At 43.5% G+C, this 16384-nt stretch overlaps 1 long non-coding RNA gene across 1 annotated transcript; it reads left to right on the plus strand.

Moving 5' to 3' along the window:
• Positions 1-1338: 1338 nt before the first annotated feature.
• LOC103281182 (uncharacterized) lies at positions 1339-7197 on the plus strand. The gene is made up of 3 exons (XR_507597.3): positions 1339-1543; positions 5804-5873; positions 6737-7197. It is a non-coding gene; the product is annotated as an uncharacterized LOC103281182 (long non-coding RNA).
• The last annotated feature ends 9187 nt before the right edge of the window (positions 7198-16384 follow it).

Consider the following 16384-nt stretch of genomic DNA (forward strand, 5'->3'; position numbering starts at 1 on the left):
GATCGAAGCCTGGGTCGACCATTAATAGCCTCACTTGCTGTTGACCTTAGCAGCTCGAAAGACAGTTGCATCTGTCAAATAGGAAATTTAGGTGCCGCTTTATATGGGGAGGCTAATTTAACTAATTTACGGCACCAGTAAAAAAACTTCCAGCAGCATGTGGAAGAATGAGGAAGTGCTCCCATCAAGGGCTCGGTGTCACAAGTGAAACAGCAGCTTCCTCTGTGGCCAGAATTGAGCATACTTTCATGAAGCCGGAAGCTGGAAAACATTAAATTGCTTCTGTGTCTGTCTATATGTTGTATGTCTAATGGCACTGAATGTTTGCCATGTATATGTACATTGTGATCTGCCCTGAGTCCCCTTCGGGTTGAGAAAGAAGGGCGGAATATAAATACTGTAAATACATACATACATCCATACATCCATACATACAAGTGGGTTGGCTTATTGAAGGACGCCATGGGCCAGTTTCCAAGACCTGAGCAGTGTATAATCTTGAAGGTCATAGCATTACTATAAGCCCTCAATCGACAACAACAAACAACAACTCCTCTCTGAACAGAGCTAGAAAAGGCTGGAAGTCAACTTGCATCTTCGAAACACGCCTCTCTTCTTTCATTCCACACAAATGGTGGCCTTGGTGGGCCGGGGAGTTTCCACCTGAGAAGAGGAACTTCTCCAATCTCCATGAGTCCTGTTCTAGACCACCCACCCTTCTTGTCCTTGTCCTTCTTCCCTTCGCTTCCATTCCTGCTTCTTGGTCACCTTCTAGTTTTGCCTTATTCTGTCGTCTCGACGGTTTATTCCAATGACACCTGGTTCCTGTCTCTTGACTCTCCATCACTCATCTCTGACACCTTGGAATGGAAGTTTTGCAATGTTCTTCCCCAGACGGATGGATGGAAGGCAATCAGCTCCTCTCGCGGATTAGGTGCCAGGCTATTTATTTATTTGGTATCACGCTGGCTGTGCTCCTCGGTTCACTCCTGGCCCTTGGAGCTCATCTCAGCCTCTTTCTCCTCGTGACTTTGGCCAGCAAGACCTTGCCCAACACAATGCGCCATAACTCATAAATACCAGGTATAAATATAGGAGGAGTGGAAGGGGAATTTGTTTCGGTTCAGGTGACAATGGGTCATTCATCACCCACCTCCCTCGAGCAGAGGCTCCTTTAGATCCAGATCTTTGGAAATAAAAGGCTTTTCATTCTCTCCGCTTTCCCTTTGGTCAAAGGCCAAAAAAGTAGAGCGCACCTTCTATTCATATGGATTTCTAAACTAAACTCTTACAACGGGAATCCTTCTGGATCTTTACCCTGCAAAGAGAATATCCAAAAGGGCTAAATAACACCAATTCATATGAATGTTTTTTGTAACAGAGTAGGCTTTACCCCTAGGTAAAAGATTATTGAACCAATAATGATATCATCATCACCTGACCAATGGATTAGCTACATTAACAATGGTTTGAGCCATTTCTATCCTTTACTCGCCACAGAATAAAACTCCTTGCAGAGTACATGGTATAATAAAGACAAACTGTGAGTATCATAGCCTTCTTTGGGTTCACAGATTTTATATTCTTCTATATATGTCATAATGCAATACTACCTTTAGCCACTATCTATGTCCCCTTAGGATCCACCTATTCAGAAAACTGATGGTGAATTTCTCACCTTAAAAGTTGAATCTTTGTTGATTATTGAAGTAAGTAAAGTGCCCGAATATACTTTTTTGTAATCTTTTTTTGTAAACTTTCTGTACAAATTATTTTATTGCATGTATGTATTTATGATACGTATGTATTTATGATACGCCTGACAAAGACTCCTGTGAGTCGAAACCGGTTGCAGGTTTGAGTCAAGTTATATGAGAACTGGAGTCTACTCATACGTAATAAAGAACAGGACATTTACTTACATGAAAAACTTGGCCTTGTACTTCGAGAGAACCACTGGTTTCTACTTCTATGCGATTGGAACAGTCCTGTTTTTTGGATATATGTTATTGTAATATATACATTGAGTTTGTTTGGTTATTTTCACATTACCACTAGCAGTGGATTTTGGTCTCCACAGTTTTAGGGGAACTCATTGTTATTTTAGGTAAAATACACAACCAAAGCATTCCTGAGAGATGTCCATCCAGTCTTCGTTTAGGGATCTCCAAAGAAGGTCTCCAGGTCTGTCCCTGCCTTGCAATGAAGGCTTTGGTGGAAGCTCTTTTAATTTGAATTCAACGAGTCGTGTTCTAGCCTTGCAGAAAATGAATTTCTTCCATCTTTGAAAATTTCAGAACCTTTTGGAAATAAGGCTTGAACAAAATCCAGACATTTCCTCGTATCTGGGATGTCCAGCCGGCTTTGTTAATGCTCATAAAGATGCCTCAAAGAGCAAGGAAGGACACAATATGTTTGAGGTCCCAGGCCAAAATTTACAACTGTCTCTTTCTATTAACACAATTGCATGATTCCCGGGAATTGGGATGTGTGAATATACCGTCAGGAAAAGACGAGTGCCGGGGAATGAATAGCAACGAATATGCTTTAGGCTGCTATTCTACATGTACACTCCCTTTAAAAAAAAATCTGAAATAGGCAAGAGCGAGAAATTCAGAGTTTTGAGATAACAATGATAATATTGATTTACTTCCAATACTCCTTCCAGATCTGAGCAGAGACTTGGATGAAAGTGGTGAGCCAAAATCTATTCCCTTTTCAAGATCTCCCTAAAAGCAAATGGAAAGAAAAATGTGTGCATTCAAAAATACAGATAGGCTATTTCCAACAAATGCATACATCTCGCAATACGTAGGATTGAAAAATAAATGTGTGCATTATTAGGAGGAAAGGATGTATAAAGAAAAGCTATGCAGGGGAGAAAAAGCCGACGTGAAATCTGAGATTGTTCTTGTCAAAACGAGGGCTTCATTGAGCTTGGAGGCAACGTCCAGTCGGTCCAATTGTAATTAGAGTCACCGAGATTTAAGGCATGGATGCAAACTTCAAAACAAGCAATCTCGGAGAGGTGCACGGAGAAGGTATTTGATACATCAAGCAGATTATGCTCAAGGTTGTTGCGGTGCATCCCTCCATCCCCGTCCCCTTATGAAGATGAGGGATCATCAAATGAAGAGACGTCGTTCTCGGCTCCGGTGTTTCATCCGTCAAAACACAAGGGAGGAGGGGAGGGGGCCAATTTGGGCACGGGAACAACAGAAGGGGGTGGGAAGGCAGGCAAGAGGTAAGACGGTCTGCGATGAGGAAGATGAAAGGCAGCCCTCCCTTTGGGATGCTGCCAAACATCGGGCGAGAAGATCAAAGGGGACGCGCAGAGCAAGATGTGAGCTCCCGGCCATTAAACTCACAGAGAGAGAAAGGGAAAGGAAGTCCCTGTAGGAACCTGGGATGAGATTGTGAGGCATCTCTCTTAGTCTCGCTCTTGCATTCACCACCACTCCCATCCTCCTCGGTCTGAATCACTTATGCAGCCTCCGTATCTGTGGAATTGAGATACAGGATGTCCCTCTGCCATGGCTCCATTTATTCAGTAGCATCTCCTTTCAGGAAACTCTCCAAGGTGCTGAATCCTTATTTATTTATTTATTTATTTATTTATTTACAGTATTTATATTCCGCCCTTCTTTCTCACCCCGAAGGGGACTCAGGGCGGATTACAATGAACACATATATGGCAAACATTCAATGCCATTCAATGCCAATTCCAGTTCCCAGAATCCCAAATCATGAACCAAAGCATCGGAGACTTTCAGGAAATAAATAATAATAATAATAATAATAAAACTTTATTTATACCCCGCCACCATCTCCCCGTGGGGACTCAGGGCGGCTCACAACGTTACAAAAGTAACAGCATTAAACAATATACACAGTTTAAAACACAAATACATTAAACAATATACACAGTTTAAAACATAAGAAGATGATAAAACAGAAGTTACAACAAAGGTTTATATAATAGTAATAATATCAAACAACCACCAATGCAGTTTAAATGAAGTTTAAATACCTGGAGGAGAAGATTTTGGGAATCAATGGCTGTAGAATGAGTGTAGTTTGACCGCAATGTAACAGCCATGGTTGCAAGTTATGGAAGCTGTAGTTTCACATGGTCTTTGGAATTCTCTGCCAAAGAGTTTTGGTGTTCATCAGCTCCCCTGATTCTGTAGCAATTGGAGTGAGGTGGAATGAGACGGTCAGCCATCTCTCCTATTCTCGCTCTTGCACTCACCCCCATTCCCTTCCTCCTAGGTTTGAATCCCTTACATGGCCTTCGTATCTGTGGAATTGAGATACAGGGTGTCCCTCGTCCTCATTTTTATTTATTCAGTTAGGACCTCCTTTCAGAAAACTCTCCAAAGTGCCGGATCTCGTCTCTCCGATACGCCAAGCACCCTGGACAGCTCCTTTCGAGACTAAAACACAGTCTGTGTCTATATCAGTGTTTCCCAAACTCTGATCTTCCAGGTGTTTTGGATAAGAAATAAAATTATTATTATTATTATTATTATTATTATTATTATTATTATTATTTTATTGTATGACACAGCAAACAAGATAGATATGCTGGATTTCGTATCACAGAATCACAAGTCGAACACTTCCCAAGTGTCTAGGACTTATTATTATTATTATTATTATTATTATTATTATTATTATTATTATTATTATTATTATTATATTGTATGACACAGCAAACAAGATAGATATGCTGGATTTCGTATCACAAAATCACAAGTCGAACACTTCCCAAGTGTCTAGGACTGTGTGATGTATTTTCGGATGATGCGCGCAGATCCCAGACGGGTGGCCTTTTGCAGTTGGCAGATAGTAATTTTGCCAATGTCTATTGTTTCTTCTTCTTCTTCTTCTTATTATTATTAATAATAATACCTAGAATCCTGACGTTTAAATACCCGGAGGACAAGATTTTGGGAATCAATGGCTGTAGAAAGAGTGCAGTTTGTCCACAATGTAACAGCCATGGCTCCATGCTATGGAATCCCGGACATTGTAGTTTCACATGATCTTTGCAATTTTCCGCCAAAGAGTTCTGGTGCTTCATTCTGTAGCAGCTGAAGTGGGATGAAGCCGCATTCATTCTGCAGAGTAAATGCACCGCAGCAGTGCAATCTTTGCCCAACCATCACCTTCCACGGCCTCGGTGTGCATGCTTCTGATGAGATCCCGGCCAGTTTCTGCTGCAGAAAATGATTCTTCTTCTTTTTTTTTAAACCCAGCCTCTTCAAAGGCTCCTTGCGGAATAAAAAACTACGTTTTGAAAACCAGCCTGAGGGGATATCCATCACTGCCGTCTCCGCTTAATCCAATCCCAGCTAATGATGGCCTCCCATCCAATTATTGATAGGAGACAAAAAAGGAGGACGTATTAGATGCGCTCTTGTCCCTGAACCCCTCGACCTTTCCGGAAGAAATTCCAATCTATCGGGCTTGCATATTGAGAAAGGACTTTGTGCACCGTTATGATGGGATGGGGGCAAAAATCCATTGTGGGGGCGAATGGCTGCTTTTTTTGATCTACGACCTTCTGCCTGAGCAGATTTCTGCATCTCCCTTTGTGAGTGATCTCGGCCGAGCTTTGAGGGGCGGAATCTCCCCGCATTGCAGGAAACATGGTGCTACTTATGGTGTTAAGGAGAGGTAGTAGTAATCATAATAATAGTCATAAGAATAATAAGGTACCTTTGAAACACGGTGAATGGTGAACAAGGTGGCCATTGAACTGGGCTTGGCGCCTGATGGGGCTTCATTGACGTTTTAGGAGCGTCAGGAGCCGGGAAAGAGGCTTTGTGAGTCATGATGATCAACTGCTACCACAAGCAGAATCATAGGTATGTATATATATGTATGTGTGTGTGCATATAGGGAAGTTCAGAAGGAGATCGTCTGAATCATACCAAATGTATATTTAATTCAGTATAAATTGCCCACGCAGTAGCCATCAGGATGTTTCTGGGAAGAATCATAGGGTTGGAAGAGACCCAAGTGGGCATCCAATCCAACCATGGAGGAATAGGCATATAGGACTCAATGGAGACTTGGGTTCAAAGTACGGGAGAGTAGGAAGAAGGTGAGGAAGAATTTCCTGACTGTGAGAACTGTTCAGCAGTGGAACTCTCTGCCCCGGAGTCTGGTGGAAGTTCCTTCTTTGAAGCAGAAGCTGGATGGCCACTTCTCAGGGGTGCTTTGATTGTGCTTTTCCTGCATTGCAGAAAGAAATGGGGTTGGACTAGATGCCCCATGTGGTCTCTTCCATCATCATCATCATCATCATCATCATCATCGATATTGAGGCTGGCTGGTTATCATTGGGGATGCTTTGTGCTTTTCATGCATGAAGGCAGAAGGGGGTTGAACTAGATGACCCATATGGTCCCATCCAACTGTCGTCGTCGTCTTCTTCTTCTTCTTCTTCTTCTTCTTCTTCTTCTTCTTCTTCTTCTTCTTCTTCTTCTTCTTCTTCTTGAGGCTGGATGGCCATCTGTTGGAAGGGCTTTGATCGTACTTTTCCTGCATGAAGGTGGAAGAGGGTTGGATGATGATGATGATGATGATGATTATTATTATTATTATTATTTGGATGCATCGCGAGCAGAGGGTAAGGCTGTCAAAAGAAAGTTTATGAACTGAATCCGAAAATGGTAGGGATGACATCAAACAATATAAATGCCAGGCTTTGTTGCTTTTCCTAAAGGTCAAAAGAAACAGCAGACGAGCCTCGCGGAAAATGACACGGCTGACAACGCTCTTTCAGGAAATCGTCCATTCCAATTATGAGGTGGTTGGGGTGGGGCGCGTGGACACATTTCCATGTTATTTTCAACATCCCACTGGTATTATTTCCCCAAAACCCTGACAGCAAACACCCAAGAGGCTCAGAGTTGCTTTTCCGATCCGTCCACAGCACGAGAAATCCCTCCGCCCTGAGCGACACGGACGGGACACTTGGTTTTTCACAGAGACAGAAAAATAATAACAATCCTGTCAATCCAGAAATGTGGTACAATGTACAGAAATGATGATTGTGGGTGCCTTTCTCCTGCCTAAGAGGATTGCGCTAATTAAACACGGAGAGATTATCAAACTTTGTCTAGAGCTGATAAAATCCGGCAACAAATTAAAATGGCATGTGGAAGCTAATCCACGGCAAACCGGGAAGGCGGGCGGGTGGGCGGGAGAGAGAATGGAGGCAATGTGTTTGCAGTGAGAACTTTTTCCTCCCCACAAAATAAATGTTTGTCGTCCTTCACGCTGGCTTCCAAACATGTGATGCACGGGGACAGAGCAAAGGCCGACTCGAAACAACTGGATTCCTCCTTGGTTGTCCTTGAGTTTGCTGAATGGTGAAGGAAGCGACTCCTGCATCATCCGTTGGAGCTCAATATTGGGAGATTTGAGACGGATAAAAAGAAGTATTTCTTTATAGACTGCTCAGCCGAAAGGTGTAATTCATGATCTCATGATTTACTAAAGTATAGGATAGTGTATAAAGGCAGAATTACCACTCTCCTTGGAGTTAATGTGTTTGTCCATCAACCGAAATGAATCCATGTCCATATTGATATGGATGGCACAGATAAAGTGTTTACAATATTTATATGGTGCACCTTACCCAGTCTACTTTTACAATCTCTCCGTTTTAATCCATGTTTTTATTAGTTCTTGTTTTTTATTGGCTAATGTTTAAATTTTTTAATTGTGCATGTTTTTGTCTATTGTTGTGTTTTATATTGCTATTGTTTTTATTCGGGCTTGGCCCCATGTAAGCCGCCCTGAGCCCCCTTTGGGGAGATAGAGGCAGGGTATAAAAATAAAGTTATTATTATTATTATTATTATTATTATTATTATTATTATTATTATTATTTTCTGGGCCTGCACGCCATACACACACTTGCCTTGGAAAGAGAGTGTATGTGTGGCATGCAAGCCTAGTGTGTCTGCGCTGCCAGTGCCTGCAGCAGAGCACCTCTTACTCTAGAGTAAGCGGTGCTGGGCTGCAGGCGCTGGCAGGCATGGGCACTCCTGTAGGCCACACATGCACTCTCCTTGGAAAGAGTGTGTGTGTGGCATGCAGGCCCAGAAAATAATAATAATAATAATAATAATAATAATAATAACAACAACAATAATAATAATAATAATAATAATAATAATAATAATAATTGCCAGTGCCTGCAGCTGAGTGCTTCTTACTCTGTGATGCCGAAAAGCAGGTCAGGAACTGGGACTTGCTCCTGCTTGCTTTTGTAGTGAGCAGATTTTCGTACAGGGAGACACAAAATAAATGAAGGAAATGGGAGAAACGAATTTTGTGCACAACTCTAATGTTTGCACACGTTCTTGGTTCACAATATACTTAGGGCGCTTCTACACTATAAAACGAATGCAGTTTGACACCCTTTGAACTGCTCAATGCTATAGAATCCTGGGACTGGGAACCAGTCTCTGCCAAAGAGAGTAGTTAGTTCCTCACCAAACTACACATCCTAGCATTCCATAGTATTGAGTCAGAATGGTTCAAGTGGCACCAAACTGCATTAACTCTACAGTGTAGATGCATGACCAAATGGGGAATCAAACCCCATGTCTGGGGAAAGGCAAGATATGGAATGAATGGATGAATAAGTAAATGTCCCACCTTCTCTCCCACCTCCGCACCCAAAAAGCCCCTTTGCCCAGACCCTTCCCTTGCATCTCACGAGGCCATTTGGACTCACAGGAGCCCCTCGATTATGCAAGTCTGTGGCCTTGAATTCATTGCCAAATTGTTCCGAGTGCGGCCTGAGTCAGCGTGAGGCATGAATTATTTATACGGCACGGATATTGCCGGTACAGATACATAATGAGCGTTGTTATTCTATGTATCCGACATATGTTAAATTGTTCATACAATCATGCCCTTGCCGATACTGCTTAAGATTATTAAAGGAATACCCTCCAAGGCAGACGCAACCCTTTTCCTCCCCAAAATAATGAAGTACAGTCATAACTAGCATACCAATGGTAAGCAAAGGCAGGCAGCGCGTGGATACGACGGGGTTGCCAATGAGCAGGTGAGTTCGAGCCCCAATTTGAATGAGGATTTGAAATGCATAAAGTGAGCCTTGGCCACAATCCCATTTGCCCTGAGGCAGGTGCAAGCCCTTCCAAGGAAGCAGCCGGATGAAGGAATATTATCTGCCGAAGTGGAATTGGGCACTTGGGCCAATGCGAGTGGTATCTGACACATACAAATATCCCTGCGCATTGGGTGCATCTTCGGTTGCGCAATGTCACAATTGATTAAGGAGGCGGAACTGGGCCACAACCACCTACCTCTATGGCTACCATAAATATAATCAACGGGGCAATGTAAAACCAACCCTTATATGAAATACCAAAATAATACGTGGATCAGATACAACTGTCTTTGGGCCGGGCTGTGGTGCAGCTGGCTAGTAACCAGCTGCAATAAATCACTACTGACCGAGAGGTCATGAGTTCGAAGCCCGGGTCGGGCTAAGCCCCCGACCATTAAATAGCCCAGCTTGCTGTTGACCTATGCAGCCCTGAAAGACAGTTGCATCTGTCAAGTAGGGAAATTTAGGGACGCTTTATGCGGGAGGCTAATTTAACTAATTTACAACACCATAAAACTGCCAGCAAAACACGAGGAAAGGAATGAGGAAGTACAGCCACTAGTGGAGGGTGAAGCAACAGCCCCCCCTGTGGCTGGAATCATGAAGCTGGAAAAATGTTAAAATGCCTCTGTGTCTGTCTATACTGTATGTTGTTTGTCTGTTGGCATTGAATGTTTGCCATATATGTGTTTGCTGTAATCCGCCCTGAGTCCCCTTCGGGGTGAGAAACAAGGGCAGAATATATAAATAAATACTGTAAATAAATAAATAAATAGATAAGAAATAGTCCGCGGCCTTCATGGATTTGAGAAAGTGAAATCCTGTTAGTAACAGCCCTGTTCTGCTTTCCTCGGTGACCATTCCAGGTAGGAGGTTCTCTGCAAAGTAATGTTTCCAAGTGTGGTGCGCACCGCTTCTCGATGCCACTGGCAAAGCAGCGCATGGGAATCTGGCCGCGTTGGAAGAGAGAGCAAGCAGCCAATGGCCAAAGTAGGCCCTGTTTGGTAGCCCAGCCGTTCAGCGACCGGGACCTTGTCGCCAATAATGGATGAGAAGCGGATACAAATGGGAGAAAGATCAACGAATGAATGCAGGGATGGTCAGAAATTAATGCGAGCAGGAAAAGTGGAGTGCGCCTCTGCTGACGTTGCATGTAAACCAATTTCCCATTGGCATGCACACAATGTGTGTGTTTGTTTGGCTGCTCCAAGGCTCCGGGTTCTTGGCAAGGCTCACGCTCCAACCAAGCGAGCAAGAAGCCATTGGCCGGCAGCGGATGGTAGGAAAGCTTCAGCGCAGATGGAAAGTGTGCGCTCGGTGCGGCCCGTGTGTTGCGTACTTGTCAAATTTGCACTCTGAACATCGAAACTGCCAAGGGGAATAAAGTGACAATCACAACAGCAGCACCAACGGAAATCCCCACCTTAGTAAACAGGGTGTTTAATATAATTACGCCTTTATGCCAGTGGCTGACTGAAAGAACGCCATGAATGGAAAGAGCTTTCTCGCAGCCCGGGCTTTTGATCGGCTTTGTGCGGGGCACAATAGTCGCCGCACAACATCCGGCAGCAATTGCAAGGGAGAAATGTTAACCTTCCCGACACACTTATCTTAACCGATCCCATTGTACTCGGATATTGCGGCTTATGGGATCCAATATAGGAGGCGGTCTGCCTGCCACGACATAAGCGGCAACAACGCTCTCTCCGGTCTAACTTCCTTTTAACCCTCAACTTGACAGATGCTTCTGATTTCTTTAATTCAGGGCCATCCATCATCTTAGAATGGGATTTCTTATTTCAAGTCTTCTCAACCCCAGGAAGCCTCCACACTGGGACTAAGGAAATTTCGAGTGGATCTAACTGGGGAGGAGACCAGGAAAAGGTCAAGGTTCTCCCCTGACGTTAAGTCCAGTCGTGTCCGACTCTGCGGGTTGGGGCTCATCTCCATTTCTAAGCCGAAGAACCGGCGTTGTCCGTAGACACCTCCAAGGTCATGTGGCCATAGGCATGACTGCATGGAGTGTCGTTACCTTCCCACCGGAGCAGTACCTATTGATCTACTCACACTCTGAGGGTTGGTGCTCATCTCCATTTCTAAGCCCAAGAGCCGGTATTGTCCGTAGACACCTCCAAGGTCATGTGGCCACTGGCATGACTGCATGGAGCGCTGTTACCTTCCCGCCAATAGGAGCAGTACCTATTGATCTACTCACATTCACATGTTTTCGAACTGCTAGGTTGGCAGAAGCTGAGGCTAACATCCCACTCTCTGGATTCGACCTGCGACCTTTCGCAGCAACATCATATAGTTATTGCTTTTTGTTTATCTATTTAAGGGGTAGCACTAGGTGAAGGGTAACAAAAGGTAAATAATATGAGTATGTAATATAGTTAGAGAGTGAAAATACCATAGGAGCTATGATATACATAACTCTGTATTGCAAATATGTTAAAGAATGTATAAGTTTTAAGTACTGAATATGTAAAATTCAAAATTTTTCATTAATTTAAATAAAAAACTGAAAAAAAATCATATTTTTCTTCCATTGAGGTGGTTTAGCCCTGCCTCTTGTTCCTCCCTCTCTGCTTTCTCCTCCTCTTTAATAATAATAATAATATAATAAAGCTTTGTCAAAAGTGTCAAACGACAGTATGCAACAGCTTAAGCGGCTGAGGGGAAAAAAGGAAAGAGTCCGAGGGTCTTAGGAATGTTGGGAATTGGAGTCCAAAACTCCTGGAGGGAGGGCCCAAGTTGGCCCATGCTGCTCTAAAGTCACATTGAGTTGACCCTGGAGAGCTTTATGGTAATGCATCATTACCATGAATTACGGAAAAACACCATCTGGACCCGGTGCTTTTCCTATTTTCATCTCCTGAAGCAACATTTCACCCGTTCCTTTATGCTTAAGGGGTGAAAGGAAGGGCCCTGAGGCTGTTAGGAATGGTGGGAGTTTGAGTCCAAAACACTTATAGAGAAGGCAGAGGCTGGATGGCCATCTGTCGGGGGTGCTTTGAATGAGATTTTCCTGCTTCTTGCAGGGGGTTGGACTGGATGGCCCATGAGGTCTCTTCCAACTCTACCATTCTATGATTCTAAGGCCCAAGTTTGCCCATGCCTGCTCCAGACCAACCTCTTATTCAGTCCTATCTCCATCCTTGCATTCAGAATAAAGCCAGTCTGCATCGAATGACAGAAATCCAACCGGAGTCAACAATGTCATGAGCAAGCCTGGCTCAATTGCTCCAGAGAGATCTCGGCTCTTCTGTCTATCTCACGTCACTATGATGAGTACTCAGAAAAAACAAAACAAAGCAAGAATAACACCCACAAAACAAACATGTGTATTGTTAATACTTCAATAGAAAGCCTTCTGATATAGTAATTCAATTAAATTAATAACCCCGCTTTCTCAATTACTGTTAAAATGCAGCAATAACCCAGAAGGAGTTGCGCTGCCACCCAATTCTACTTTGGCTAATGAACGATTGTTCAGCATTATGTATCTCAACAGCTCTTGTGTTCTGTCAAAATTAATAAGCCTGTTTTGGAGATGCCTTTTTTTTGGTTTTGGAATAATAATAATAACCTTTATTAGTGGGTGAGAGAGAGAGAGAGAGAAGGAAAGAGAGAAAGAAAGAAAGAAAAGCAGGCTCTGGCTGAGTCTGTTAATTGAGATAATTATTTTTTTCAGTCACATTGAACAACAATGAATCAGCCCGAACTGTCCACCCACATCCAGCCAAAGAAGGGGCACCTGACAAATGAAAGAAGACAGAACAGGTGGCCAGGTTTGCAGAACTAAAGAAGGAAAGGTGTGGAGAAGGCAGCAGATGCAAGAGGAGCCGGCAACGCAAGGCGGCTCTGTGAAAAATGCCAGCATTGGCCCTTGAAGAACAAGGTACGCTAATGAATAGGCAATGTATACATTATGGAGTCATAGGGAACAAAATAATAAGTGATCAGTTATAACCACTCACTGGTGATTACTGGGGGGGGGGGGGGCTGAGTCTGAGTGAAAGAGAATCTACCTTAGCAAACCTTTTGTATCGTTATCCCCATACCCCCCATGCATATGGAATATATTGAGCATGGGGATCAGATCAAGATATGAATAAACGTAACAGTTTAAATAATAAATGTAAGGCCTTCTCGCAGACCACTCTGGTGGGGAGCAAAAGTTTCAGGGGAGACGTAATGCTTCCATGTCCGTATATTAGGAGCTAACGGGCACTCTGCTCTTCAGTTCAGGCAACGTGGCTTTCAAGTTACAGCCAGGCCTCCGTTCTCTAGTTCTTGTCTTGGTTCTGGGATTCAAGCCTTCTGGGAGTTTTTCCATGTTCATGTTGTGTATCCTTGTTCAAGTTTTGCTTATGGGCTTAAGTTGCTTTTGGATTTTGGGATTCTTTTTGAATTGCCTGGTTTTGGATTTACAAGAGACATTTGATTGCTGACTTTTTGGATTCTACACTTCCTCTTCTTCTTCCTCTTCATCCTCTTCTTTTTCCTTTTCTTCTCCCATTTTTTTTGTGTGTGCACTTCAGTCCCATTATATGCAATGGTTAGATAAAGTGGTGCCCTGTATTAAATGGCAACACCATTACATGCCTTTGGGAGCATTTAAAGAACATTCTTCATCAATATGAAGTCAACTGAATTTTACTTGGTGGTTGATTGATATTATTACTGTTGTATTAACTCTTGTTTTATTGCCTTATTGTGTTTTACCTTTTGTATATTGTGCAATGTATTTATGCTGTTGTTTTTGTAAACTATGCTGGTCGGGCTTTGCCCCATGTGAGCCGCCCCGAGTCCCCGCGGGGAGATGGTGGCGGGGTATAAATAAAGTTTTATTATTATCATTATCATTATCATATATCTGTGGAAAGGAAGAAGCCAGGAGATGAAGCTATTGAATGCTAATTAAGGTGATTAACTACAACATTCACACTGGCCTCCAAAAGAGTTCTCCTCTCACCCTGGACTTTCCACAGATATATAAATCTTCCTGGCTTAGTTTGTCCATGCCTCACAACCTCTGAGGATGCCTGCCATAGATGTGGGTGAAACGTCAGGAGAGAATGCTTCTGGAACATGGTCAGACAGCCCGGAAAACATACAACAACCCTGTGATCCCGGCCATGAAAACCTTCGACAACACATGTGATAACTATACATCCAATGCTGCCGCATGTCTCCAGGTTGGGACCGAAAGAGTTTGGGATGGTTTTTGGAGTTTGGAATAACTGGAACAACACAATTGCAATGAGACAACGGGCTGGACAAGCAGCATTTTAAAAATGCAGCTTCATTGTTATGGTGAAGGGGAGAAGTTTGAGGAATGTGCAGAAACAACCCATTTTCACGGTCCCTCCCCAGATGTTCCTGCTTGTTGATGGCCATATTTCACACTGGATCTTCCAGCGGTGATCAAGACTCCATTTCTAAAGAGCGTGTCCAGGCCAATGACGTGAATTGGGGGTGGTTTGGCTCCGCATCCTCAGCCAGGGACTTCCCATGTTCTCTATTTACCAGTTCCTTGGTTTTTATGGCCTCCACGCTGGCACTTAGAGCCCTGGCACAATGAGAGGCTTAGCCTGGCGTGGCTAATTGTTTATGTCCACATGTTCCCTTCGTTCCTTCCTTGAAAGGGAGGAATGGGCCGTTATACCGTACAGATGGCCAACCCGCTGAACCTTTGATGGAGAAATGGAAGCAATTAAGACCTTCTTGGGGGCAAAGGCATTGTCTCCTCTTAATTGCTCTTTAGGCATGAATATTATGACAAATTGTGATGAGTCAAAAGCAAGTCTGGACCAATATTAGGTTCACACTGAGGCTAGTTGAAGCCTTCAAACAGCATAGACATAAAGACGGAAAAACATCCAGAAATACTTGAAAAAAAATCTTAGTGTGTTTATTGTCAACACAGGAACATATAGAGGGCAACCTTACTCATCCATAAAACTTCATTTGATCATTACCATGCTGTGTCTCTTTCTGTATTGACATCAAATATATTTTCCATTCACAACGCTTGGATTCAAAAACTCTTCTGATTTAACCATAACTACTCATGAACAATTTCTTACAACTCACCTGCAGAAAAGCAGTCATGTGCCATTGTCTGGACAAAGACTTTGGTCAACCCAGGAGCATCACATCAGCTGTGGAAAGAGAAATAAGATCTCATTTCTCTTCTTGCTTCTTCCATTCTGCCCTGTTCAATCCTACGACCTGGGCTTGAAAAGGTAGAGAAGTTTGAGATGTTCCACAAGAAGCTTGTGAATTCTTTTCTTGTGCAACGTCCAAGACAAAACATTGCACACACCTCTACCACCAGTAGGATTCCAATCTATATGTTCCTTATCTGACTCATTTTAAGTCTTTCCATTTCATCACATTCATTGACTACTAATGAGCCACCCACTTAAGACACGGCCACCTACTGTGTTCATCCCATGACGTAGGCTTCAAGAATCCACAGTTGCATTTCACTCAAAAATACCTCTCTCTTAAAATTGCTTCTGAGATACGCTGTTGAGATCCAAAGAAGTGAGGTCTCTGTTGAGATGGTCCATATGGAACAGAGATGAAGACTTGACAGGCCATGTTGTAACTGAACAAAATCTGGAGCTCTGCCTCATTAAGAGACTGGAATTCCCATTTATTTCCCCACAATACAACACCGAGTTCCTCCTGTCATGATTCCCGATGAAGCCCTGCCGGTCGGGCCATTCTCTGAGATTGACAGGACCGCTTCCCGTAAGGACGGTCATACTGGCACAGGCCGGTATCCTTTCTGCATCTTATGAATAAATATCCGTAATTCTCTGTAAGTTCCTGTTTCCCTCTGAGGAGGGGCTCTGCAATTTGTGCGCAAGGCCATCCTTGGTGACATTACGAATTCTGCCTCTCCCACCGTCCAGGAAGGGGTGGCCATGGCGGGCAACCAACACAGGAATATCTGACATTTTCTGCACAAGAAATGCGAGACGTGGTTCCCCGAGGAGCCTTCCAGCGCCTTCTTTGCACACTGCCCTTCTTGCCAGAGGCGGTTGGCTGCGTGGCCTTGCCGTCCAGTTCAAAACAGGCCACCAAATCCCATGACGTCCCTTGACAGCCGTCGCCTTTGGCCAAACCGTCCCCTCCCTGATGCTTCCTGGCCTTGGCTCTGGATTCTTCCTCCTTTCTCACCTGACAGGCGCGATATTGAGAGAG

Source organism: Anolis carolinensis, unplaced genomic scaffold, assembly GCF_035594765.1.
Source record: "Anolis carolinensis isolate JA03-04 unplaced genomic scaffold, rAnoCar3.1.pri scaffold_9, whole genome shotgun sequence".
In the NCBI taxonomy this organism is placed as follows: domain Eukaryota; kingdom Metazoa; phylum Chordata; class Lepidosauria; order Squamata; family Dactyloidae; genus Anolis; species Anolis carolinensis.